Raw genomic sequence first — 25,679 nt, forward strand, 5'->3', positions numbered from 1 at the left:
CACTAGAGACACCTCATAAAAGACAGGCTCCTCTTCCCTGGTTACTGCCATGTCTGGGAACTGCTGCCATCATCCCACGGCCGTGAGCGGAGCTGGCCTCACCACCGTTCCAATATACCTAGGATGGCAAAGCCAGAAGATGAAAAGAATCTGGGTCCTTGCTGACATTACTGGTTTGCTAAATTAACCAAATCTGGGCCTGCGCTGTGATGCTATATGTATTTATTATTTAATACAAGTGAGTCAGAATTTTCTGTCACTTACAGTCGAAAAAACATCCTAAGTGACACAGCCCTGAAGTGTTAACTCAGCTAAATACTGGTCCCATCCCTCTCTCAGTACCAAGAAACATATTTCTTGAGCCGCATCCTTTAACCTACAGTTCGTATGGAATCTCTTGCCTTATTTGATGACCACTTATAACAATAACTGGTGCTGTTCTTGTCCAGATTTTTCTAACAATGGCTAAGCTTATTACATAGTGAAGACCCTGTGCCAAGAGAATTACTAAACAAAAGGTCTTTTCTCTCCCTTTCCACAAAAGCAGTATTGCATAGAATGACATAATGAACTTTTTCATTGCTAAAGAACTTGAGAAGTTATTTTCATGCATCTTTAGGCTTCGTGTTAAATGACCTAACTTGTTGGAATTTTTTTTTTTGGATGAAGATGGACAATAAATCATCCAGGGACAGACATTATATGTCATTAAATGCCTCTTCCTAAATTAAGTGATTGTGAATATTCCTGAATTAAATGGCACTTAAAATCAGCAATATATCTTATCTCAACTCAGTAAATGCATAGAAAAAAATCTAAGAAAATAAACTAAATTGTTTAAGGTGATTCTTTCTGTGTGGTGGGCCATGGTTGTGTACTACTTCCTTCTTTAAACTTACAGACACTTGGGTTCACTTTTGTCATGTCAGTTCCTTGTTTTACAAGAGCATGACCTTCGTTGACCCAGGAAGTATATGGCACCACCTCACTTTCCTGAAAGGAGTGAAGTGGGCTAGTCCCCCTCTTCTCAGTTCTGAAGCACAAATATATATTCTTTCCAATCCAGATTTCCCTGAATTACATTTATATCTTCTAGCTCTCGCAAGATCTCCCACACTGAGGCTGCCTTGGTTCCTCTCCCTTTGGTGGCCTTGATGCATACAGATAATCCCAACTTCCCTCAGAGAATCACTCTACCACAGGCAGCAAACTCTGCCTATTTCACCTCTGCTCTACCTTCCCCCAATAACTAGCTTCTTGACACTTCCTTTTGGAATCCTTTTCCTGGCTTCTTTCCTAAATTACTTCTTTCATCCTGCCTAGAAACCCTTTATTTTTTGTGGTAAATTGAAGGGCAAAAGGGTAGTCCTCCAAGCCCTTCATCTTTATCCAAATGGGAGATTACCTTGCTTTTATAGCACTCAAAATGGAAGACCCCCTCAGGCAAGAACATTGGCCTTGCACACAGAGCCTATAGGTCAACTTGACTGGTCAATGACCATATTTACTTCTTAGATCAACATATTCCCCAGGAAGCTGTCTTGGCAAACTGTCTATTAGTTCTGCCTGTTCACTGTCAAGACCTCTTAGGAAAACTGCTTTTAATTCTCTCCTGGTGCATTTGTACCTAGAGGGCAGATTGAATTGGCTTTGATCCCCTGACATCCTGTTTCCTACAGGGGTCTCTCCTATCCCTCCAAGAGATGCTGAGTACCATTTGACTCCAAGATTGGTAGGGCCATTCCACTTGGGCAGACGCTGACTGTAACAAATACAAGTAATTGTTTTAATTAAATAACTGGAGCTAGCTCAAGAGAAGGGGAATCAATTTTTAAAGATAAACACGAGGCATCACGGAACCAGGAATGGCATAGGAATTCAAGCGCAGAAGCTATAGCATGGCTGAGCCCCATGGGAAAAGGAACCAGGAACTAGAAATCTACAAGGACAGAGGCCACTCTCCTCCGGCAGCTATCTTTCTGAATTATTGCTCCATTTTCTTCCATAAGCTGACCAGCTTCCTCTGCTTACTCATTCTTTTTGTTTTTTAAAAGATTTTATGTGTTCACTCATTTGAGAGAGAGAGCGTGCACAAGCGACAGGAAGGAGAGGGGCAAGCAGACTCTGAGCTACATGTAGGAGGGCTCAGCGTGGGGGTTCAGCATAGAAGCTCAGTACAGGGGCTCGGTGCACGGGCTTTATGCTAGGGCTAGGAGTGGGGGCTCGATCTTATAACCCTGAGATCATAACCCCAGTGGAAACCAAAAGTAGGATGCTCAACTGACTGAGCCACCCAGGGGCTCCAGCTTACTCATTCTTTTAAATCCCTCATTACTTTGGAATGCCTCTGGCTTATCGTGGCCACCGTAATGGCAACCTTGATATAGATATTTGTCTTTTGACCTCACTGTTCATTGGCTTAGTTTTATAATAGCTTCAATTTAAATAGATAAGAATAGAGAGAGAATAAAGAAACTCCAAAATCTAGCTTTCAATTATTAACATTTTGTTAACTTCTTTTTTTAAAAGAGTGATTTAAAGCAAATCCCAAAAATCATTTCATTTCACTTCTAAATACTTTTATTGAATTTCTGTATTTTAAGATTATTAGATCTTTTCCATCAAAAAGGAAATCATTTCAAGCTTTGCCATACAAATGGCTACTGGACTATCCATTGATTGGATGTCCTTGGGTGAGATAACCAATACAATTCTATCAAGAATGACTAGGGGTGGACAACAACATGAAAAAGAATGAAACCAGACACAAAAATAAATTCAAAAATGATTTAAAGACCTAAATGTGAGACCTAAAACCGTAAAAATCCTAGAGGAGAACACAGGCAGTAAGTTCTTTGACATTGGCCGTAGCAACATCTTTCCAGATATGTCTCCTGAGGCAAGGGAAATAAAAGCAAAAATAAACTATTGGGATTACATCAAAATAAAAGGCTTCTGCACAGCAGAGGAAACAATCAACAAAACTAAAAGGCAACCTATGGAATGGGAGAAGATATTTGCAAAAGACATATCTGATAAAGGGTTAATATCCAAAATCTATAAAGAACTTATAAAACTCAACACCAGAAAAACAAATAATCCAATTAAAAAATGGGCAGAAGACATGAACAGACATTTCTCCAGAGAAGACATACAAATGGCCAACAGACACATGAAAAGATGCTCATCATCACTTATCATCAGGGAAATGCACATCGAAACCACAGTGAGGGGTGCCTGGGTGGTGCAGTCGATTAAGCGCCTGACTTGGTTTTGGCTCAGGTCATGATCTCAGGATTGTGAGGTTGAGCCCCACGCTGGGCTCTGCACTTGGCGTGTAGTCTGCTTAAGAGTCTCTCTCCCTCCACCTCTGCCCCTCCTGCTCATTCTCTCTCTCAAATAAATAAGTCTTAAAAAAAGAAAAAAAAAAAACTACAATGCGATATTACCTCACACCTGTCAGAATGGCCAAAATCAACAACACAAGAAACAATAGGTGTTCGCGAGGATGTGGAGAAGAGGGGAAAACACTCTTGTACTGTTGGTGGGAATGCAAACTGGTGCAGCCACTGTGGGAAACAGTATGGAGATTCCTCAAAACGCTAAAAATAGAACTACCTTATGATCCAGCAATCACACTACTGGGTATTTACCCAAAGATTACAACAACACTAATTCAAAGGGATACAGGCACCCTTATGTTTACTGCAGCATTATTTACAATACCAAGATATGGAAGCAGCCCGAGTGTCCACTGATTGACGAATGGATAAAGGAGATGTGCTGCATGTATACACAATGGAGTATTATTTGGCCACAGAAAAGAATGAACTCTTGCCATTTGCAACAACATGGATGGAGCTAGAGAGAACAACGCTAAGTGAAATAAGTCAACCCGAGAAAGACAAATACCATATGATTTCACTCATATGTGGAATTTAAGAAACAAAACAAACAGGCAAAGGGAAAATAAGAGAGAAAGAATGAGAGACAAATCAAGAAACAGACTCTTAACTATAGAGAACAAACTGATGGTCACCAGAGAGGGCAGGTAGGTGGTGGACGGAGGAAACAGGTGACAGGGATTAAGGAGCGCACTTGTCCTGATGAGCACCAGGTGATGTATGACAGTGTTGAATCACTGTTGTACACCTGAAACTAATGTAACACTGTATGTTAACTGGAATTAAAATAAAAACTTAAAAAAATAAATACAATTGAATAGTTCAAATCACATATATATTAAAAAAAAGATGATTAGGGAGAAATGTGGTCATTGACACAAAATGATTCTAACGATACTGCTTCTCCACAAGGTTGAGGGAGGAGCAGTTTTCTATATAAAGGGATCAGGCATGGGACACATTGGAAAATCTGATTAAATCATCCCTGGATCACAGAGTCACCCACCAGGACCAGGATTAGAGTGAGGCAAGTGAGGCACTTGCCTCAGGCGCAAAATTTAGGGAAACCCAAAAGCTTAGTAATCAACAGAAATGATATATATATTTTTAAAGGTTCTATTTATTTATTTGACAGAGAGAGAGACAGCCAGCGAGAGAGGGAACCCAAGCAGGGGGAGTGGGAGAGGAAGAAGCAGGCTCCCAGCAGAGGAGCCTGATGTGGGGCTCGATCCCATAACCCCGGGATCACGCCCTGAGCCGAAGGCAGACGCTTAACAACTGCACCACCCAGGCGCCCCAAGAGAAATGATATTTTGATGCAATGTTCTAAAGAATCAAACTACCTTTAGAAAATCTGTGATGAACAAAATATCAAAATGTTAAATAGGGATAGGCTCCACCCACGACAAAAGTAATCAAGTCCTACATTTAACGATTGTCATATGTTTCAGGTACATTACATTCATTAGAACATTTACTCCTCATACTATCCCCATTAGGAAGATATGATTAAACATCTTATTATAATTCCTTATTTCAAATTATATTTTCCATCTATTTTTAATAAAGAGCACTTATTGGTAAAATTAACTGTAAGACACCAGAAACTCTGTCAAGACGTATACAATAAAGTAACCATAGTTTCTGTTTTTAAAATGTCTTCTTTAATTTTCCTTTTTCCCGGTATGCCCAATTTAATGACCTAACTTGCTTAGAAAAATAACAAGCCCTTTCCAAGAGAAACAACATTTAAATCAAAGAAAATCCTTAAAACAACAGTGTTTTTAAACATGATTGTTTTAAGACTCTGATATTTCCGACAGGCTGAGTTTTTGGAACCTTGAATCAGGGTGCTTCATCACTCAGGGGACTAATCCTTCAGGGGGTGTTTTATAGCCGAGTTTTGGAAGTTGCTAGGAGAGCTTATTTTGCTTTTGAACTGTGATACCTCTTCAACAAAAAGGAGGTTTCCGTTATTATTATTATTTACGGTGGAACCTTAGTGGGGCGCCTGGGTGGCTCAGTCAGTTAAGCGGCTGCCTTTGGCTCAAGTCATCACCCCAGGGTCCTGGGATGGAGCTCCCCTCCCCCCAAGTCATCGGGCTCCCTGCTCAGCGGGGAGCCTGCCTCTCTCTCTCCCTCTGCCTCTCCCCCGCTCCTTCTCTCCTCTCTCGCTCACCTTCTGTCTCAAATAAATAAATAAAATCTTTTTAAAAATTTAAAACAGAAAACATTGGAACCTTAGTGACAGGCAGCTACTACTGCTCATGTATTTATTCAACAACTAACTATTCATTGGGAGCCTACAGGGTACAAAGCACTGTGTTTGGGACACAACTATGAAATAAAACAATCAAAGTCTCTGCCCTCATGGAACTAACACTTGATTTTTAGTATTATGGTAGAGCTCAGAGTGACATGTCTGATTTGGAACCTGGTTTTACCATATTTCATAGGAATCGATCATTTTAATTTGTGCAATTATAAGAAAAATAGGTAACACATTCAACTTCACCTGGTTATATTTTTAATGCACTGGAATATCCCCTAGTCAGTAACAATACTTAGACCCATATTGCCATTCTCCTAAATATTCTAGCTCATTCCCAAATAACGGCTTATCAATCCCTGGCTAAATATTTAATAATTAACAGCTTTGCTCGTGCTACGTGGTTTTTGTGAATTGAGAAGGCTTTTGATTTTTCCTTCCTTCTTCTAAACTGCCTTTCTGAAAACAACTCAAGAAAGCAACAAGGAGTTAGTGAATTCTGCCTTTCATGATTTTATCATGGAAATGAACAAAGATGGTTAATTTCAGGACAACTTCAACCTCCTTTTCAAATGATTACTACCCATAAAATGTTTCCTTATGTTATCAGATAATCCCCAGCTGCTCTGTGTGCTGATTCATGCCTTTTCTGGTAATGCCTAATACACGGAGATGCTCTCTCTGACTTTCCCAGTCTGCAAGACAGTTCTTAGGAACTGAGGCCAGCATTGCTGGAAAAAACCTTCATTAAGGTAGGTGATCTTACTGGTTCCATTGTTTAAATTAGTCCCTTAGAAATCTCACTAATTTCCACAGACACTTGGTTTTCTTGAATAAAAATGTCTCAAGGCTCCATCATTGCACATTACCTTTGCATTAAAACACAATTGCAGCTCCAATCCGGAATGAAAGGAGAGACATCTCTACTGATCTTGGAGAAACAAGAAGGAGAAGGGACTACTATGAACAACGATATGCTGCCTATAAGATACTCACTTTAGCTTTAAGCACACACATAGACCAAAAGTAAGAAGATGGTAAAAGATAGTCCATGCAAATGGTAACCAAAAGAGAGCAGGGGTGGCTCTACTTACATCAGAAAAATAGACTACAAGTCCAAACTATCAAAAGAAAGGAAGGTCACTTTATAATGATAAAGGGGTCAATTGATCAAGAGGATATAACCATGCATATATATGTATATATACCCAATATTGGAGCACCTAAATATATAAAGCAAATATTAACAGAGTAGAGGGAGAAATAGATAACAATGCAATAATTAAAAGTAAGGGACTACAATACCCCATTTCCAACAATGGATAGATCAGTCAGACAGAAAATCATCCAACACATTCTTTTCAAGCACACATGACACATTCTCCAAGACAGATCTTATGTTAGGCCACAAAAGTCTTAACAAAGTGAAGAAAATTGAAATCATACCAAGTATCTTTTCTGACTACAATGGTATGAAGCTAGAAATCAAGAATAAGAGGAAAATTGGAAAACTCACAACTATGTGGAAATTAAACAACGTATGTCTGAATAACCAACGGATCAAAGAAGAAATCAAAAGGGAAATTCAAAAAATGTATCTCAAGACAAATGAAAGTGGAAACACAACATACCAAAATTTATGAGATGCAGAAGTCCTAAGAGGGAAGTTTATAGCAATAAATGCCTACATTAAGAACAAGAAGAAAAGACCTAATTTCACACCATAAAGAACTAGAAAAAGAAGAACAATATACCTAAAATTAGCATATAGGAGGAAATGATAAAGATCAGAGGAGAAATAAATGAATAAAGACTAGGGAAACAATAGGAATGAGATTAAGAGTTTGTTTTTTGAAAAGATAAACAAAAGAGACAAATCTTTAGCTAGGATAATTAAGAAAAAAAGATTCAAGTGAATAAAATTATAGATGACACAGGAAACATTGCAACTGACCACAGAAATACAAAGGATTATAAGAGATTACCATGAACATTTATACACCAACAAATTGGACAACCTAGAAGAAAGGGGTAAGTTCCTAGAAACATACAACCTACCATGAGGTTATAAAAAAGCAAAGTCTAAACAGAACAATAACAAGTAAGGAGACTGAATTAGTAATCAAAACCTCCCCAAAAATAAAAGCCTAGGACCTGATGGCTTCACTGATGAATTCTACCAAACTTTAAAGAAAAATTAATACCAAATCCTTCCAAATATTGAACAGGAGGGAACATTTCCAAACTCATTTGGAGACCACTGGCCAATATCCTTGACGAACATAGGTATAAAAGTCCTTGACAAAATCCTAGCAAAGAGAATTCAATAACACATTAAAAGGATCAGACAGCATGATCAAGCAGGATTTATCTCTACTATGCAAGGATGGCTCAACATATGTAAATTAATAAATGTGATACACCACAATAACAGAATGAAGAATAAAAATCATACGATTATCTTAATAGATGCAGGAAAAGGACTTGGCAGAATTCAATATCTTTTCATGATAAAAACTCTCAACAAATTAAGCACAGAAGGAATGTACCTCAACATAATAAAAGCCATATATGACAAACCCACAGCTAGCACCACACTCAATGGTAAAAAGCTGAAAGTTTTTCCTTCAAGATAAGGAACAAGATAAGGATGCCCACTCTCACCGCCCTTATTCAACATAGTACTGGAAGTCCAAACCACGGCAATTGGGCAAGGAAGAGAAATACAAGGCATCCAAATTTGAAAGGAAGAGCTACAACTATTTGTCTGCAGATGACATGATATAGAAAACCCTAAAGACTCCATCAAGAATCTGTTAAAAACTAATCAATGAATTCAGTACAATTGCAGGATACAAAATCAATATACAAAAAAATCAGTTGCATTTTTATATACTAACAATGAACAATCAGAAAGATACATTAAAGGAACAATCCCATTTATAATAGCTTCAAAAAAATAAAATAGGAATAAATTTAATCAAAATAGTAAAAGATCTGGGGCACCTGGATGGCTTAGTTGGTTAAGCACCTGACTCTTGATTTCAGGTCAGGTCATAATCTTAGGGTCATGAGATCATGCTGGGCGTGGAGCATGCTTAAGATTCTCCCTCTGCCCCTTCCCTGCACACATGCACACGTGCTCTCTCTCTCTAAAAAAAAAAAAAAAAAAAAAAAGATGGTAAAAGATCTGTACATTGAAAACAAAAACATTGATGAAATAAATTGAAGAAGACACAATAAATGGAAAGATATACCATGGAAGAATTAATACTACTAAAATGCCTATATAACCCAAAACTATCTACAGATTCAGTGTATCCTTATCAAAATTTCAATTGCATTTTTCACAGAAATGGAAAAACAATCCTAAAATTCATATGGAACCACAAAAGACCACGAATAAACAAAACCATCTTGAGCAAAAAGAACAAAGTTGGAGGCATCACACCACCTGATATCAAAATATACTACAAAACTATAGTAATCAAAATAGCATGGCATTGGCATAAAAACCAATGGAGCAGGATAGAGACCCCAGAAATAAATCCACACATTTATGGTCAATTGATCTTTGACATAGGTGCCAAGAATACACAATGGGGAAAGGACAGTCTCTTCAATAAATGATGTTGGAGAAACTGGCAGAAGAATGAAATTGGACCGTTATCTTACTCCACATACAAAAATCAACTCAAAATGGATTAAAGACTTAAATGTAAGGCCTTAAACAATAAAACTGTTAGAAGAAAACATGGATGACAAGTTTCTTGAGATTGGTCTGGGCAATGATTTTTTGGGGATTTGACCCTAAAAGCACAGGCAACAAAAGGCAAAATAGACAGGTGGGACTCTATCCAACTAGAAGCTTCTGCACAGCAAAGGAAACCAACAAAAGTGAGAATTGACAACCTACAGAACAGGAGAAGATATTTGCATACCATATATCTGATAAGAGGTTAATATCTAAACATGTAAGGAACTCAACTCAATAGCAAGAAAACAACCCAGTTAAAAAAAAAAAAAGAAAGAACAACAAACACAACAACACCACGGGTAAAGAACCTGGATATGTATTTTTCCAAAGAAGACATACAAAGGGCCAATGGGTGTATGAAAAGGTGCTCAACATCACTAATCATCAGGAAGAAGCAAATCAAAACCACAATGAGATACCACCTTACACCTGTTAGGATGACTACTATCAAAAGGACCAGAGATAGCAAGTGTTGCTAAGGGGGTGGAGAAAAAGGAATCCTCCTACACTGATGGTAGGAAAATAAACTGATAACAGCCATTATGGAAAACCATATAGAGATTCCTCAAAAAATTAAAAATAGAACTACCGTATGATTCAGCCACCCCACTTCTGGGTGTACAGCCAAAGGAAATGAAATCAGAATCTTGAAGAGATATCTGCACTCCCTTGTTTACTGTGGCATTATTCATAATAGCCAAGATTTGGAAACAACCTAAGTCCACCAATGGATGAATAGATACAGTAGGCGTGAGATACGCACCACACACACACACATAGGATAGAATATTATTCAGCTCCAAGAAAGGAAGCAATACTGCCATTTGCAACAACACTTATGAAACTGGAGGACATTATGCTAAGTGAAATAAGACAGACAGAGAACGACAAATGCTGTGTGGTCTCATTTATATGTAGAATCAAAAACAAAACAAAACAAGACAAAACAAAAAATAACCAAAAAACAAACAAAAAAAAAGAAAACAAAAACCGTCAAACTCAGAGAAGCAGAGTATAGAAAGGTGGTTGCCAGGGCTGAAGGAATTGAGGGGGTGGTGTGCGGAGATACCGACCAAAGGGCACGAAGTTGCAGTCAGGTAGGATGAAGAGGTCTAGAGGTGCAGTGCGCAAGCGTGCCGACTATCCTTAGTAAAACCGCACTGAACCCTGGGACTACGCGGGAGAGTAAATATGAAGGGCACTCATCACACACATAACAAATGACAACGAGGTGAGGATATGTTCATTAGCTGCCTGCAGTAATCATTTCACTATGAGTATGTACATCAAATCACCACGTTTTATGCCTTAAATATATACAATTTTATTTAAAAGTATATAAATTTTTAAAAGAAGAGAAGAAAGCCAGTTCAGAGCAAAGCTAAGTGACATAGATATAGAATAAAAGGAGATGTCAGAGGGTAAGGTGTTCTATTTAGGGGTGAACAAAGGAAGAGTGGGGAAGTTCGTGTAGAGCCTGTAAATTGTTATAAGGAATTTGGCTCTTCTTCTGAGCAGGAATGGGAGCCATCAGAAGATTTTGAGCAGATTAGTAAAATTACCTCATTTACATTTTAACACACACTCCGTTGGAAAAGACAGCAGCCGGAGGAAGAGCAACTGCGAGGCCCGGTGGCTCAGGCTCAGGCGAGTCAGGTGGCTTCAAGGGGTGGTGGAGGAGGTGGCGAGGAATGATGAGCATTTATACATATTGTGAAGGAAGAACAGACAGGACCCATTGCCGACACATCCACCAGGATGTGTGAGAGAAAGAGAGGAGTCAGGGAGAAATAAAAGTGAGTTAACATATGTAAAATGCTTAACAAGGTGCCTGGTAAATAGAAACCAGTGCAGATGCCTGGGTGGCTCAGTCGGTTAAGCATCTGCCTCAGGTCATGATCCCGGGGTCCTGGGATTCAGTCCCATGTCGGGGGCTCCTTGATCAGTGGGGAGCCTGCTTCTCCCTCTGCCTCTCCCCCGACTTGTGCACTTTCTCTGTCTCTCCGACAAGTAAATAAAATCCTTTAAAAAAAAAATAGAAACCAGGGATCAATTGCAGCTATTATTATTGTCATTCTTACCACCTCCTGTTACGCATGTCATGAGAGGTAACGTATAGAACCTGCAAGTAGTTCCTAACATAAGGTGTTCATAAAACTATGACACTCTGAGAGATAGGTCCCAGCAGGAGTTTGTGGCCCCATCCCAAGGTTGGGTGGTGGGAGGTGAGGAAATGTTAAGCCTTGGAGACAAATTAAATGACTTATCCAGGTCCTTGCTAAGGTTGTTGGGTAAGATCAGTAAGTGGCCACGCTCTTTCTCATCCAGGACTTAGAATCTTAGTTATCTTCCGGGGTACTGTTTTTGTAATGTGTACTGTGTATTTTTAATAAAAAACAAATGCATATTTAATGCACAGAATTTAGAAAATATACAGGAAAAAATCTCAACTGTCCAAGAATAATCTCACTCTAATATTTTTCTGAGACATATACTTCTTTTAAAAATTAAAACTGGGGCCACACTACACATACGGCCCGATTCACGTAACAGGACATTGTTTGTTTGGCAATACGCTTCCGCGGCATCATTTTCAAGGGTTCATAATGGATGAATCACAGTTACGGATCCCCTGTTGTTCAGCACTCAGGCTGAGTCTAATTTTTGGCATTCTAAGCAGCCCTGTGATGAACATCACTAACGGTATCTTTGCTCACAGCTCTCGTCGAGTTCCCAGAAGAGCTTCAAGTGGAGCTGCCAGGTCCAAGTTCTTCCTTAAAGCTTTGGTTGTATGTTGCCACAAACCTGACATTGATCATCCAGGACACACATTTTTACTGAAGACCCCTCTGATCCCCTGCCTCCTCCTCAAGGAATATGATAGAACTATAGACTCTGAAGAACTTCAAGTCCAGTCTTTATTCCCGATTTGAAGCTGTGAAATAGTTTTGCCTCTATTTCCCGATGCCTCCATTTGCCAAATGAAGCTATGGCACTTTCCTCAAGGCGGTGAAAAATAATCTTTGAAAAGATTACGAGCACCCATCCCAAAGCACACATTATTTAAACCAAAGAATTCTTAGAGACCAGGCCCTGTCCTTAAAATTATCCTTCGTCTAGAGAAGCGGGAACAAATCTCCTGTGTCTTCCAAACCATTTTTTCCTGTTTTATTTTTAATCACATCTGGGACTTTACTGACGTGACAACTGAGGACAAGAAATCAAAGGGCTCAGGACCTAATTGTCGAGGACGGCACACTCCACCCGCTGTCTAGTGTGAGTGAGCATTTTTAGCCGGGAGGCCAGAGGAGAATGCAGAGGGCTCTCTCCTCTCAGCTGCAAGCCCTTGGCCTGGTGTTGAATAATGCATGTGTTGAGCTTTGAGATGGTGGGCTGGGCTGAACCAGCTGACCCAGGGGGGACGCCGCTCACCCTCACCCCAGACAGGGGAAGGTGGTGTTGGGCCGCCTCCAAAGGGGTGCTAGGAGACAGGAGTGGGCAGAAGGGAGGATGAAAGCAGGGGCGGCAGTGTTCTCAGTAACCATGGGAGCAGCCCTTCCTATACCTCACTCCCGGGCCACCCTTGAGCCTGAGACCCGAGCGAGTTGACATCATTGGGCATCCAACTTCTCTGCATCTGGCTGACAAGTAGTCCTCAGAGAGTAAGCCAAATAGCCTCATCATGGTTGAATTGAAGCCATTTACTTGGAAGAAGCAGAACCGGAGTCCGGCACTGGACTTTTCCCTTGTCCAGGTCACATGACCTCCAAGGCCGTGCTGGATAGCAGCGCATCCCCAATACACGGAGAGTCACCCCAGAGCCCCTAAGCCATGAATTTCACAAACCCTGTGCAGATTATGTGAGGCATGGGAAGAAGGCTCCCTAGCCAAAACTCAGAAGTCTCTAGGAAATCTCTTGGTAGATACATTTGGATTCCCCTGGAAAACTTCTGAGCTCACCAAGGCACATGGCTTTCACAGTACTCCAAGGGGACCCACAGTTGCTTTATTTTGGGTGGAGACGACAGAGGCACTCACTTACATGAGGTCACCTCACCCAGGCGGCGCGGCAGTTGGCCTCTCTGACAGCAGAGCTGCCATCCTTTCCTGAAAAGTGCCCAGCATCCTCCCTTTAGGGTTCTCGCACGGACCGTGTTCTGGGGGTAACGCTCCTTGAAGCGCAGCCAGTGGCCCTGAGTGTGACCCGAGGTCCTGTGGAGACCACAGAGACTGCAGAGATCTGAGGAGCCTTGGACACACATGTCATCATGACCTCAGGGATCCACCCCTCAGGCCAGCTGGCTGGATGTCACAAAAATTAATTAAATCATTTAAATTGACTGTTGGGGTGTTAACCCGAGCAGGCACGGACAATTCCTCAGACTTCGAGGGCAGTGGGAGCTAATCTGAGTCATTGTAAGATGGGTCCCGGTGGAATCGAGGACAAGCAGGGAGGTGCAAGTCTGGCCCACTCGCCGCTGAGTCAGAGCAGGCCTCCCCCTGGGGGGGGTCCCTCAGACATGGGTACTCCGTCTCCCCTGTGGGGGCTCACATCCCACAGCAGCTCACCCTCCTGCACAGGAGGGCAAAGTGAGACCTGCCCAGGGATCACCCAGCTGGGGGGGGGACGGCAGCTCTTCCTTTGTCGGTTTTATTCCCATTTCTGAGTAGATGCACTGTTCTTCCTCCATCCCTTTCTCCTCCTTTTCCTTTGCTTTGCTTTCTCTTTTCCCACATCCTACTTGGGAAACAGGAGTTGGCAAAACCCAATTACCCAACAGGTAGATGAACATGGTGCTTATATTCCAGAAAAGTCAGAACCCAAGAATTGTTTGGAAAGAATCCGCTATCGTACCGTATATACATCACAGACACAGAGATACACATCAGGAAAATCATACCGTTGTTTAACTTATTGATATTTCTTTGTGGTCTAGTTTCGTTTTTCGTTTGAATTATAGGAGCGTTCGTGGGAACAAACACCATCATCTTTTCTGAAGTTAGAGCCATTAAAGTCCTACAGGCAAGGGTGGTGAGTTTTGAGAAGCTGAGCTCAGGGCTGGGATGCATGGGAGGTAAGCTTTCAGACCTAAAGCCATGTCCAAGAACTACAATCGTATTAGGGAGCCCTGCTAGATGGGAGCGGTGGGAGGCAGCAGCACAGTGTGGGGTCGAAAGCACGAACTTTGTGGTCACACAGGCTGCGTTCAAAACCCAGCTCTGACATTTACATCCGGAGTGATCTCAGTGAATTATTCAACCTCTCTGAGGATCGATTTTGTCATTCATGAAATAGGTGGTCCTGAGGACTGAATGAGCTCACATGAGTAAGCCACTTGATACATAAGTATTAGTAAATGATAGCTAGTATTTTGCAACATAAATCTTAAAAGCAATTCTGTTTATCTTATTAAGGCTTGCAACAGGCTAAATTATACCTCATTTAAAATGTTTTCTTGTATCATTTTATTTTTTTAAATTTTGTTTTGAGCAAAATAGAAAGATCTTCTATTTAGGAGTGTTAAATAAGCCAAATAAGCTCTTAGATTAAGAACTTAAACCTCAATACAGGTACAATTTATTAATTTGCTCAGTTGATGGAATTATCATCATCATGGAAGCCAATTAATACATCAATTTCACCCATAATTTAAACAAAGAAAAAAAAAAGATCTGGAAGAAGTGGAAACACTTTCCTTATCACCTAGGCTCTGTTAATTATCAGTTTAAGTTGACTTAGACCCAAAGTTGGAAAGGATGGGAAGGGAAGGTAGCTGACCCACAATGACAGAGGGGTAGGAAGCTGGGGGAAGGGTTTCCATCTTGGAAATAAAACAAAACAAGAGCTTCCACGGAAGTAAAGATTCACACAGGAAAGGCCTGGAAAACCAAGAGCTAAGTAGAGGGCTCCCACTGTGGTCCTGATCCCCCGATGGTGACTGATAACCCCCATTGTGTCCAGGACTAGTGTTTCCGGGCAGGAAATCCCAGCCCCCACACCAGGATAAGGCCAGCCTGGGAGCAGGTCCTGTGGGGGCATCTCACCACCAGTTCTCCCTCTCCTGAGCGGGGTCAGGTTCAGGATCCCTTTCCCAGGACCTCAGGGGTCCAAGAGGTCAGGGCTGGTGCGGGCTGGTGTGGAATCCAGCCTCATCTGTGTGGATATCAGTGATTAAAGCTGGGCCTGGAGGTGAGAGTGGGGTGCTGGTTGAGGGGAGCAGTGTGAGGTGGGTGAGGGATGAGGAGCAAGAGACTAGATACAAATTTGAAGTTTCACAAGGTGGCTTATGTTTGGAGGACACAGTGAGGTCAAGGGTCAGAGCAGAAAATGATTTGAGGGTTGAGATAGAAAGAATTCTCTTTCCCATATATTTTAATTTTTTTCCTGGTTTTAACTTTACACTTTGGCTAACTTGGTTAACAGCTAAGGACAAAATCAACTTTGAGTTACTTCTGTTTACTGCAGAGATAGCGATAGTGAGCCCTGGGAGGCCCAGCTGGGGCTCTTCTCTTCCTGGGGCCCTGCTGGTATATCCAAGACACATGTTTGGACGAGAGTCCAGATATGCAGGCATTGAAATGCTTGACCTAGGTTCACCTCTGTCTGTGCAGTTTTAAAGATTGAAGATGAGAATTTGAGAGACTTTTTAATGATAAAAGTAATGATGACAACGATAGTAACAAAAGCAGACAGCACTGCTCTAAGTGCTTTCAATATAAGAACTCATTTAATCTTCATAAAAACTCTTTGAGGTAGAGGTAATATATATGATATAGCATCAGTAATATCATGCACGGTGTCTATAGAGACATAGAAACAGAATCACAAGAGTCACATGCGCCACCGACGGAGCCAGCCAGGAGCCCCTCACATCTTAATTTTAAAACAAGAATCAGGGGCACCTGGCTGGCTCCATCGATGGTGCATGTGACTCTTGATCTCGGGGTTGTGAGTTTGAGCCTCATGTTGGGTGGAGAGACGACTTAAAAATAAAATCTTAAAAACAGAGCAACCTTAAATAACTAAATGAAACAAGAATTGAAATTTGATAACTGCTTTTTAAAAATCACATTGTTTTTTCTGATTATAAAATTTATAGTTGTAGAGAATTTGAAAAAAAAATTTTAAACATTACAAAGAATGGAATTAAAACCGCCTATACTCTTGCCACAGAAATAACTACTATTAACACCTTAATGTATTTTCTTTCAGACTTTTTTCTATGCATAAATATATGTGCTTTACGGATTATTTTGTAACCTGCTGTTTCCCCCTGGCAATGTATCGATAACGTGTTTTTATGCCATGTGGTGTTCCATCACAGCATTTGTGGAATTTATTTAACCCGCCCCCTACCATTGGACCTTTTTTCACTCTTAAAAATAACTCTGTGGTCCCCACAATATCACCACTTCTTAAATATGTATCCTTATCCTGCTAAAACACGGAGGGGGCATTAACGTGACAGTGATCCCAGAAGTTCTGAGTTTCAACGGAAAGTTCTGAGGAGTCTGATAGGCCGTCTACGTGCAGCTTTCAGGCCTCCGTCGCTTGCGAGGAGCACTGACCTTGACCCAGGCTGAGGCAGCACGGAGTTGTTGTCTATGCAGCCAGAGAATATTTGGGGAGGCACCAACTGTCTGCCGGTCACTATTTCAGGAGTAGGGTTTGCAACCTGCAGAGCGTTCTTGGAGCTTTTACAGAGCTTTACAGAGCGCTGCAAAGAGCCTGGGCTCTGGGAGCCAGATCGTTGGCTCTGGCCCCACGAAGTCTAGCTGTATGACTCTGGGCAGGTAATTGTACCACTCTGAACCTCGGCCTCCTCATCTGCGAAGTGAGGATAATAGTACCCGTCTGGTGCATTGTTAAGAAGGTTCCATGAGATGATACTGAAAAGATTCCCCCACAAGGCCTGATGCACACCGAGTGCCTACCTGGCATTATTAGTTCGAACCCGGCTCTTTTGCTTTTAGGGAAGATTCGACCATCTGACGCTCCACTGCCGGCTCTAATAGTTCCAAGCCTCTGTTTCCGCACTTCAAACTTCCTTCTCCTCTCCTCCCACCAGCAGCCTAACTGAGGCAACAGGCTGCCCCGTTATCGCTTGAGTGGTGCGCCCTGTCAGGGAAGAGAGAAACCGAGGTTGACAGAAGAGCACAGAGCTTAGCAGTTGGCCTTCCAACCCGTAGTAGATACTTGACTGGTCTTGAAACTTGGAGTCCACAACACACAATTGCTTCAGTTTACTCTGGACAAAGAGATTTCCTCAGCGACAGAAAACCCCGTGCCTCACAGTCCTTGGAGTGCAGTTTACATTTGAAACTCTAAACCCTCCAGTTACCCGTCTACAAACAGTATCTGCCGTGACCCACACAACGACCGCATCACTAAGGCTAAGTGAGAACAGCGGGAGGAGCGCAGGCGGCCTCACGGCCATCGGGGCGTTTTCAGTCTCTTGTGCGGTCGGGAGCTACACGAGGATCCAGGACTGCAAAGCAGGGGGGCACTGGGGCCAACGTTACGGTGCAGTGTTCCCTCTCTCCCCCTGCAAAATATCAGCAGCTTGCTCCCTGCAAAATGCTCCTTCTCATTTCTTGACAGGGCTTCGAGACTAATCTCCCCTTCCACTGTAACGGGTATTACTTGCACGGCAAGCTTCGGCCCACTGCTAGAGCTGCCGTGGGGATCTGCAAGGTGCTGCTGGGGGCGTGCCAAGCTCTAGCATGAAATCACGAGGGACCTCAAATTCGCTTAAAATCTTCCCAGCTATTTATCCTCAGTCTTTTAAAAATGCTGCAAACTGTGGGAAAATAAAAGAGGCTCTCTGTAATCCCTGAACATGACGATTGGGCAGGAAATGTGACTTTGGGGGAACCAAATTGAGGCGTAATCGAAGAGGCAGCACGATCTAACAGGTGAAGGATCAGAGCAGATTTTCTGTTCCTTCATCCGCCACCAGCAGGGTTCTAGAGCTGGCTGGACGCTTCATTTGTCGATGCTTTAGTTGTCTTTTTTGTAAAATGAGAATCACACTACCCAGTACTAAGGTCCTGTACAAGGTTCTATGAAATATTTTTTTAATGTGTTTTTGCACATTTGTCAGAATTGAGAAAGCTGATAAATACATTTAATAATAATATGGGATGGGCAAAGAACACAGACAATTCATAATAAAAAACACATGTCACTAATGAACATTTTCAAAAATCAACCTTACTAATAATTTTGACTTATCCAAACAGTACATCTTTTTTAGAAAGTTTATGCTAAAGAGGTTTTAAAAAGAGTCTGATGGAGAGTTGAGATGATCTTGCTTGCTTGGAAGGTCATGGAGGTACAGGTAAGCCTCTGAGTCAAGAGTGGTCTAAGCAGGCAGGGACCTGATGTCCCACAGCCTGCCCAGCCCGGTGCTTCACGGATCCTCCCCGGTTCTGTTGGCCTGGAGCCCCGGTCCTTTCCACTATCATCACTGCTTCGTCAGCCACTCACCTGACCTTCAGGCCATTCATTTTGGGGATGCTGGCCAAGCCCTGATCCATTCAGCAGAACTCCATCCTGGGATTTTGTCCGAATTATCAGGAAAGTGAGGTTTCTTTCTGCTGGCGGTAATAGCTGTAAGAAAACAGCAGAAAGTAGGGGCGCCTGGGTGGCTCAGTCGTGAAGCATCTGCCTTCGGCTCAGGTCATGATTCCAGGGTCCTTGGATCGAGCCCCGCTTCGGGCTCCCTGCTCAGCAGGTAGCCTGCTTCTCCCTCTCCCACTCCCCCTGGTGGTGTTCCCTCTCTCGCTGTGTCTATCTCTGTCAAATAAATAAAAGCCTAAAAAAAAAAAAGGAAAGAAAGAAAACAGCAGAAAATAGAATGGTGGCTGCCAGGAGCCAGGGGTGGGGTTGAGGGTAGGGGTGGGGGCAGGAAATAAAGAGTTGTTGTTTTATGAGTATAGAGTTCCCATTTTGCAAGATGACAAAGTTCGGGAGATCTGTTGCACAGCTGAATACTTACTACGTGAATACACGCTACTAAATTGTACAATTAAAATGATGACGATGGCAAATTTCATGTATTTTAACCACAATTAAAAACTTCGTTAGTTAAAAAGGAAGAAAAAGAAAAGGAAGGAAGGGAAGGAAGGAAGGGAAGGAAAGAGGGAAGGAAGGAAGGAGGGAGGGAGGGAGGGAGGGAGGGAGGAAGGAAGGAAGGAAGGAAGGAAGGAAGGAAGGAAAAGTAAACAGAGGGGCCAGGAGGTCCTGTGCCCCATGAAGAGGGCCTAACTAAAAACAGAGCCAATACAGGGAAAGCGAAGCTGGGAAATTGAGTCCTGATAACTTTATATGAGCTCCTGAAACCAGTCATGCCTGAAGCTGGTCCTGTCCATGGACTTTTTATGTCATTATTTCAGAAGTAATACATGCACAAGGTTTCAAAAATCAAATCATATTTACAAGGTTTATAAACAACAGCTACAGAAGTCCCCTGCCTGCTCCTTCCCATCTCCTTTATCTTCTTCTTAAGTGTTATCTGCTTTTTACGGCATTTATTTCCATATTTCTAACCAGTAAGGTTATATTGCTACCTCCCAGGTCAATACTTTCACATATGACCTACTGACTTCTTGCCCAGAAGGTGAGGGTTTAGCACTGCTGCTCATTATTCTTCATCCTGCTTCTTCCTCCAAAACAGATATCTTTTTAAATATTTTATCTGAGAGAGAGAGAGCAGAGTAAGAGAGCACGGGGCGGGGGGGGGGGAGATGGAGAAGAAGCAGACTCCCCGCTGAGCAGGGAACCCCATGCGGATGCAGGGCTCATCTGATCCCAGGGTCCTGGGATCCTGACTGGGGCCCAAGTTAGGCGCTTAACCAACTGAGCCACCCAGGTGCCCCAAAATAGATGTTTTTAAAGTTTTGGTTAAATCACTAGTTTAACTCTATGAAATGTCACGTGATCACATTTCCTTTTTTCACTGTTCTTTTATAGGTAATACTTTCCTTCCTTTTATCTGTTGCTCATTTGTCACTATCCTAATTTCTTCCTACAGTCACAAAAGCGTTATAAGACCCTCTGATTTCAACCTCCTTTTTCAGTTAAACGTCTGATATTCTTTCAGTCCCTTTTGCTCCTGCAGAACTTCCATCCTGGAGACTTCCATCTGCCTGTTTCAGGCTGCACGAGTTAACTTCCAGGCCTGCTGTGAGACTTCCTTGACTTTCTTTTCAGCACTCCCTGTGGTAGAGGCTGCAACATGTCCCTCAGAACTGATCCTTCTTCCTAAGCACAAAGCTAGAAGATTAGTTTATCAGTTTTAGCTGATGGGATGTGAGCAGAAATGCCGCTCACCACTTACAGACCTGATCCGTAAACCCTCTAGAGAGATCCTCTTTCTCTTCCTGGCTGACGTTGGAAGCTACCCACTAAAGATGGCAGAGTCTGTCTGCTGAGCCCAGGATAACTTTGTGGAGCAGACACTCGTCCCGCTCTGCCATCTTTTATCACTGATTGCATTTTATGAGCAATAGATCGTTTTCCTTATTAGCCCTTTTCATGGCATCTGTTTCTCGTTTTAATAATGCAACATCATCTGTTACCTCTTTGAGGGCATTGAAGGATTTCTGTTGTTTTGTTGTTTTTAGTTTCCTTTTGCTTTCTGCACTGTCTCTTTCCTCCAGGTTCTTTTTGCCACCTATCGGCTTTCATAACTTTTGAGTTTTTCCCCAAGTATATGAGTATCATCCTTGACTTTCTGACCATATTTCGGAGTGAGGCACTAAAAAGCTGATTACAAGCTATGTGGCCACAGGTGAGGTACATTGGTAATCTGCATGCAAGCGATAAGGCACCTGGCTGGCCCTTTTAGCTGTGAACCCCCAAATCTCAGTATGGTAGGTTTTTTTCTCTTGGGCTGGCCAATCTCCCTAGAGGTGAATTTCCTGGGTCTCCATAAGCCCAAGGGCAGGAGTTCTGTGAGCTGAGCTGGGGGGGAAGGGCTGGAGGTCTCACCATTCTGAATATGGAATTCCCCCTGTTTTCAGAAGATTGTCCCCACCTTTTGCATTTTCAGGGGCCTCCTCTCCCCCTTGCCATATCAAGTGTCTCAGGGACTGGCACGTTTCTGGTTAATCCACCACAGTAAACTTTCGGTCCTCTCCGAAGCCTGGGGAGCGGCGGGAACCGCCTCATATACACTGTGAGACCACGTCTCTGTTTTCAGCCCCCACCTCCCCCTCGACCCTCAGAGGCCCCGCATTGCCAGTTCCGGAGCCTTACCCGGGTTCTGTGGTGTGAATGGGCTCGATCCTCTTTTGAATCGTTTTGTAATGAGTATTGGGACACACCACCCTGACGCTCCTTTTTGGACTGATGCTTTCATTTCCTTGCGCTGGGATTCCGGTTGATGAAGGCTTGCAGCTGGTTTCCTTCCCGGGATCGCCCTTGATGAAGGGACTCGCCTCACCCAGAGGCGTCTCCCTTCCAGGGTCAGCCACATCCAAGGCTGGTCCGCGGAGGTGTACAAAGGCCTGATGCCCTGGCCTCCACGTGGGACCCCTCTGAAGAGCTTCCTGTGAGGTCAGCTGAGACCGCTGAGCCTGACTGCCCCCCCACCCCGCTTCTGCCGCTCCCATGCAGGCGGGGCTCCCAGAAAACTCTATTTCCTCCCTGTCTCAGGGTCTGTTTCACGGGGAACCCAATCTAAGACACCCCCAGCTCTCTTGTGCTTTCATCTGATTTTCATATTCTAAGAAGTTCTTGGCATTTCTCATTTGCTATTGTCTCCTCTTTTCTGTTTATATCTATTTTTTTCTCCTCTGCTCTCATTCTGGTGATATTTTTACAAGGCATCTGGGATGAACACGTGTATTCAATCTATGTTTAACCAGAAGTGTGAAAACATATTCATAACACCATGGAATATATAAACCCCGCTTCCTATAGGTCATGTGAAAATTATTAAAATTAACTCCATTTTTTTGAGACCCATTTGAGGTGGGATGTTAAGAAATGAGAAACCACAGGGTAAATATGACAGATCCAGATCATCAGTGAAAAAGCTAGAGAGTAGCCCCCATGCTTTCCTGACATACCCGTACCCCACCTCTAGACTCTGCTCCCCTCCCCTTCCGGGAAGAGGCCACTAAATCCACACCAGGTGTGAGGAGCATTCTCTTTCCTCTTCAGGCCTTTGCATATGTTGTTTTCCTGGCCAGGAATGCCCTTCCCTCATCTCATCTGGCCAAATCCTCCTAATCTTGTGGAATCCAGCAGAGAACACCATCAAGCCCCACACCCAGCATCAGGTCAGGTACCTCCCTTGCGTATCCAAAGCACCCCACATCTCCCTTCATAATATCCCTTAAGCACCAGGATTATCATTGCTTGTGACTCTGAGCCCCCTGAGCATAGGGACTGAGCATTTCTCATCTTTTTAGAGCTAGCACTTCTCACAGTACCCGACATGTAGACACACAATCGTGTGTGTGGAATAAATGAGTAAAGAATGGATCAATGATTCAAACAGGCTTTCCCTGGGAGTCAGTCATAGAGGAGTAAGCCTCATGCTTGGAGAGAAAAGAAGACTTGGAGTCCACGCAAGCCCTTACCTACACCTTGATGAAGCAGAGCCTAGAGACACTAGAGCAAAGGAATCAGTATAACCCAGTGCTGACTGGTCTGGGTTGGCAGAAATGGGGGGAGGGGGGGAGTCAGACTAGCTATTTTGGAGTACTGATCCAAAAAAAAGGTAGAAAAGGGGAGACCACACATAAAAATCATTATTACCAACCTGACATTGCAAAAACTTACAAAAAGGAACCTCGCTCAGAGCCTGTAGTATCAACAACAGCATTACTACTAACACTTGTATTTCAGGAATTTCTTAAAAATCTGTCCGTTTTATCTCATTTTATCATCACTATAGTCTTAGGAGAGGGGTTCTTATTTATACTCTAGTATAGATGAGGAAGCCGAGGCACAGAAAACTTGCCCCAGGCCATTAGCTGGGAAGTGAGAGTGGCAGGATCTGAATCCAGACAGTCTCTTAACCTCAGGACAATAGCTCCCCTCCTCCCATTTCCAGATCTCACCAACTCAATGCCTACCCCAAGCTGACAGGAGATCCACCCTTTCGGATACAACAGCAGTATTTCCGCCTAGGCAGCATTCCCAGCTGTGTTCAGTGCCCTAGCCCATGCCTCACGGAATTTAGGTGAAGAGAGCTGGGAAGGAGAAGGACCCAGTGGGAGGGTGCCTTTACCCTCATCCCTCAAGGAATGAATTGGGAGAAAGAATCAGTCCAGAGGAAAAGGGAGAGGAAAAGCATCTCTGGAGGGCAGGCCTCACTGCAGGGCTGTCCCCTCCAGGCCTGGCTGCAGGGACTTGGTGGTCTGCTCTCAGATGATGGGCTTGGGTTTGTGGACCCAGGAAGAAGGGGCCAATAGCAGCAGGGAGCAAGTCAGAGCCAGTGACTCACCCCACACGGGGCCAGAGGTCCAGGAACACATCACAAGATGCTGAGACACGTCTCAAACACTTGCCAGCTGAGTCCATCTGGAACATGAGTTCTGAGCATGAAGGAGTGGGGAGACGAGGGGAGGAGCCCTAACCCTGCGGGTCACTGACAGCTGACTCAGAGCTGACTTCCAAGGCCAAGCGGGATGGCCCGGCCCGTCGCGGACCGTCCCCAAAGTGCCGTGAGAGGTCATGAGAGCCGCCAGGCTGCACCTCCAGATAGTTTCCCAAGGAGGGAGGGAAAGCAGCTCCCCCGACGGCCAGCGGCTCCGTACCCTCCCCCTTACATCTCCCTGCCCCTGTCAGGGCCCTCTGTGTTCTCAGGACGGCCCACCCCTCAATGTGGGCGGCATAAGAAAGGAACCGCCACCAAAAATCCCCGGGGCCGGCTTGTTGCCCTTCCTCTGAATCTTTTCAAAGGATTGAAAGCGAGGCCATGAAATCGTTCCCACTGGCCTAAGCAGAACTTTCACACTTGTAATTATTGAATCTGTGAGGTGGAATTATTTAGTTCATGCCTGTCTTTCCCACCAGGCCATTTCCCCAGGGGCGGTTTAGCCTTGTTCACCAGCGCCTGGGAGCGTGCCCAGTACACAGTTGGTGCTCAATACGTGTTGGGTAAGTGATGAACTGTGCACGGATTGATTCCAGCCCCTAGAGGTTGGTACGAGCACAGCTCCCCCCCCACGCCTCTCGGCGGGCGGCCTTCGGTGCCGCAGCTGCCCCCTGCCCCCTGCCCCCTGCCCCCTGCCCCCCGGGCCGGCCCGGCGCTGCGTTTGCCGAGACGGTGATTAACGCTCCCGCAAGAGCCCGAGCGCGGGAGCCCAGGTCCCCGGCCCCAGTTACAGCCCAGGTGTCGGGGGCCCGGGCTGGGCCGGGGCGGGACTGGGAGGGCAGGATCTCTGGAACTCATCTGGGGACTGAACGACACGGATGAAGAATTTAAGTCGGGGAATCAGCTTTTGAGAGGAAATGTCCGTAACTCGGGGAAAACAGCGAGGATGAAGGGCGAGCTCCTTGGCTAGGAGAAAGTGTGCTGGCTGCGAGTCAAACTGGCTCTCTTCCAGGTTTTTATTTCTGGTGTTTGGTGGTTAAATAAAAAAAGCTTATAAACTTAACTCCAGTTAGGAAAAAATACAACTATTTCAAATATTGATCCTGAATAATCCCTTCAAACCAGGCAGGGTGGGGGTGGGGAGACCACCCGCTGTGCAGGAAGGGAGGGGGCCCGGTGGGCGAGGGCTGGGGCCCGCCCCGATTCCGGTTGCTGAATCGGAATACACCCCCCCTACTCTGGGCACGTGTTTCATGGGTCACCTACGCCACCTCCCATCGCGTTTTAAGGACCAAGGGAGAAAAAGTTAATTTGCAGGCCTGTAGCTTCCAGCAGTGATTCTCAACCTTGCCGGACCGTGCACGTGCTAACATTTAGGTTTGACATTAGGGGACTCTTCCTCTCTAGGCAGAAATTATTTTTAACGGGGGAAATGAATTTCAAACAATTTTATCAGAGCAATAAAAATGTTACAAATACCAGATAGAAAAACTGGCAAGGGATGTGAACTGGCAGTTCAGTTCACTAAAGGAAAACAAACACCTGAACAGATGTTCATCCCCAGTAGTTGTCAAAGAAATGCAAGTAAAACAATGAGAAACCCTGTCGAGGCTTTCAGAGGAAAAGAAATAACGTTATTTGCAAATTTTTACTTTTGAAAAACCAGAATCAACTGGAAGAATACAGAACTGAGA

At 43.7% G+C, this 25,679-nt stretch overlaps 1 long non-coding RNA gene across 1 annotated transcript; it reads right to left on the reverse strand.

Annotated features, from left to right (window-relative positions):
* Positions 1-10,799: 10,799 nt before the first annotated feature.
* On the reverse strand, positions 10,800-21,973 carry LOC123794960 (uncharacterized). Its single transcript, XR_006780284.2, has 4 exons — positions 21,693-21,973; positions 18,921-19,043; positions 17,366-17,549; positions 10,800-11,452 (listed from the first exon to the last, which is right to left on the reverse strand). It is a non-coding gene; the product is annotated as an uncharacterized LOC123794960 (long non-coding RNA).
* Positions 21,974-25,679: the final 3,706 nt, after the last annotated feature.

The sequence above is a fragment of the Ursus americanus genome, chromosome 12 (genome assembly GCF_024610735.1).
Source record: "Ursus americanus isolate L20-20 chromosome 12, mUrsAme1.1.p, whole genome shotgun sequence".
In the NCBI taxonomy this organism is placed as follows: domain Eukaryota; kingdom Metazoa; phylum Chordata; class Mammalia; order Carnivora; family Ursidae; genus Ursus; species Ursus americanus.